We start from the raw sequence: 2,987 nt of genomic DNA, 5'->3' as shown, positions 1-2,987 counted from the left end.
CAGCAATGGGAACCTTCACATGGTGAACAACCAAAGATAATCACCGTCACTGATTCCCTTCCACAGGCCCAACTTTGTGAAGCAGTATCTTTCACTGGCAAAGGAAACACCCTTGTCCTCAGGTGCCTGCTTCATTTCGATCCCGATTTCAAGCCTCTCACTGTTCTAGTCTCATTTCCAAACACTTTGCTCATAGCCTCAAACGAAGCTGTGCGGGTATCTGCTTGTTCCACCCGAACAGGCAGTGGGTTGCAGATTCCCACCAGTCCCAATGTGAGTGAAATACTTTTCCCCCTCCACTGATTTGAATCTTAAAGAAGAAGCCGGGGAGCAAGCTCCCTTTCTTTTCGACGACATTTCTCATTTTGTAGTCGGCAGGGTTCACACCTGCGTGGGGAAACCGCAATGGATTTCAAGTCCATCGCATTAACCACTCGGCCGACGAATACAGAACCACACTGACAACTTCACTTCCCAGGTCTGTCTGCCTGTGGAGCTGGGAAAGAGTGAATCATCGCAGAGTTTGTTTGAATCCAATCACTTCACAGTGATTCGAAAGGGTCAAATATCTGCACATGGCGAGTCTTGGTGTTTCATCCCAAAAGATGAAATGAAATTTCCGTAAAAAACAAAATGAGAAATTGCAGGAGGAACTCAGCAGGTCAGGCAACATCTGTGGAAAGAGAATCAGAGATAACATTTCAAAATTCTGTTTTCTCCGACATGTACTGTCAAACCTGCCGAGTTTCTCTTTTTGTCTCGGCTTCTCAGCATCCGTAGTCCCTGAAGTTCGACATTAATTCAATTCAGAAACCCCTTCATGGAGAGGATTTCCGTTTGGGGAACATTTTCCTGACCCCATTAAAAGCGTTCAGCTTCGGAGCTAAGGAAGAACAGCGAACACACCGCCCCTGGGTGGGCTCGAACCACCAACCTTTCGATTAACAGGCGAACGCGCTGACCAATTGTGCCACAGAGACAGGCACGGGCGCGGTCTGCGCCATCGGTTAGGCGAGACTATTAGTAAATTCATAATTCAGCCTCCCCGCCGAGAATTACAATTGTTGTCTACCGCGCAATCTTGCGAGAGATCCCGGCTTTCTTAACTTGACTTGTGCAAAAATGTCCGATTAAACTTCTCAAAAAGAACCTTCGTGAAACGAGGCTGGGCTCCCTGGAGTACGAATGGGACAGGAAGTGAAATGATTGGAGATAGCATTGAACAGGTTGACGCGTTTACTTCCGTAATTTTCTTATCCCTGTGCCAATTGGCACGTGGCTTGGGCAGTAATGTTATTACACACACTGGAGCAGTAGGATTTGAACCTGAGCCTCAGGGCTCTATGGGAGACGACAGCTGCACCACAAAAAAAAACTCTAGTAAATAGGTCCTCTTCTGTTGAATGAGAGGAAACAGCTTCCTCCTCAACATGAGACACGACCATTGTACCCTCCGTGCCCATTACAATAAATTGAGCCGCCTCCTGTTGAATGAAGGAGTGGGAACCCCTCTCCGAGCTCCAAGAAGCGGGGGGCCCGGCTGGAGGCTGGATTTGCTCAAGGCTTGTATCTATTAACTTATTTAAATGGTACCGACTGTATGGGAGTATGGTTTACATTAAAACCGGAGGATCAGGTCAGAGTGTTTGTTTATATTTAGCATTTGTAGTTGGTAAAATACACTCCCTGGAGGAGCACCTTCTATTATGCTGCATTTCTTGCCTTCCGCCCTTCCCCCATTTGTTATCTCACATCTCGATTTTACATTTTCAGTCAAATTTAATTTCACATTAATCAGCCTTGGTATTCACTGTGTATTATTAATTAATCTGTTGGATTGTTGCAAAACAAAATTAATGGTGTAATTTCATTTTTGTTGTCTGAGTTTGACATTGAATGTGCAGGTGTGAATGCCAGTAAATTGTAAAAGTAAATCAAGAACTTGTGCTTTTTACACAAAAAGACGAGTTCAATGGTATTACTGGCATTGTCTCCTTTGAGGATGATGATTATAGTCTGACCAACAAACCATTTCATGCAGTCACCCAGTTTAAGTAAAGTCTTTTGGAAAATAATTCTGGCAGGCAAAGATTTATACAACCCAAAATACGGTTGGTAATCATGTGTATTCTTATCTTTTAAGCCGTAACAGATGGCATTGCGTGGCGGTTTGAGACTGAAACTTCGCTGGAAAGAATGTAGATTGATGAGGGAAGTGAAAATGGCAGAGTCTCGGGCCACAATCTATCAGTCTGGCTTGATTGCATAAGTGGTGGTTCTTCAAAAGCACCTTCCAAGTCATGACCTCAACCACCAAGAACAAACAAGTGTGAACACAGGATTCCGACTGCAAGATATATCGCATTGTTTCTTTGTTATTGACCAAAATGCTGGAAATCACTCCTGAACATTGTTGCAGACCACATCATATTTGTGAAGCAATTTAAGAAGCAGATCAGCACCACATTTTCAAGGTCAGTTTGGGAAGAGTTGTTGGCACAGCCAATGATATTCACATCTCATGAAATAGTAAGCAAAGAGCCCACAGTGTTGGGAGGCTGTATGTTAGCATGGATAGAGGATTGGCTAACTACCACAGTTGTGGTAAGGGACATGTTCAGGATGACAACTTGTAACTAGTGGTGTACCACAGGAATCAGCACTGGGGCCAACATTATTTACAATATATATACGAATTACTTGGATAAGTAAAGTGAAGGTACTATTGCTAAATTTGTAGAAGAGACAGTTGATGTGAAAGCAGGTGATGAGGATGACATTAGATATCTGGAGAGGGATATAGACAGGTTAAGCAAATGAGCGAAAGCTTGGCAGATGGGAAAATGAGGTAATACAGTTTGTCAGGAGGTGAAGAAATGAATATTAATGGAGAAAGCTTTAGAATAGAGGGATTTGGAATCACGTCCACGAATCTCTTCATCCAATTTCAGTGAGTAATAGGGAGGCAAATGGGAGGTTGGCCTTTT

The 2,987-nt window shown here is 43.6% G+C and overlaps 1 non-coding gene across 1 annotated transcript; it reads right to left on the bottom strand.

Moving 5' to 3' along the window:
* Positions 1 to 906: 906 nt before the first annotated feature.
* Positions 907 to 980, bottom strand: trnan-guu. The gene has a single exon. It is a non-coding gene; the product is annotated as a tRNA-Asn (tRNA).
* Positions 981 to 2,987: the final 2,007 nt, after the last annotated feature.

The sequence above is a fragment of the Chiloscyllium plagiosum genome, unplaced genomic scaffold (assembly GCF_004010195.1).
Source record: "Chiloscyllium plagiosum isolate BGI_BamShark_2017 unplaced genomic scaffold, ASM401019v2 scaf_3763, whole genome shotgun sequence".
Lineage (NCBI taxonomy): Eukaryota > Metazoa > Chordata > Chondrichthyes > Orectolobiformes > Hemiscylliidae > Chiloscyllium > Chiloscyllium plagiosum.
Note: the sequence above shows the minus strand (reverse complement) of the source record. Positions and strands in the feature narration are given on the sequence as shown.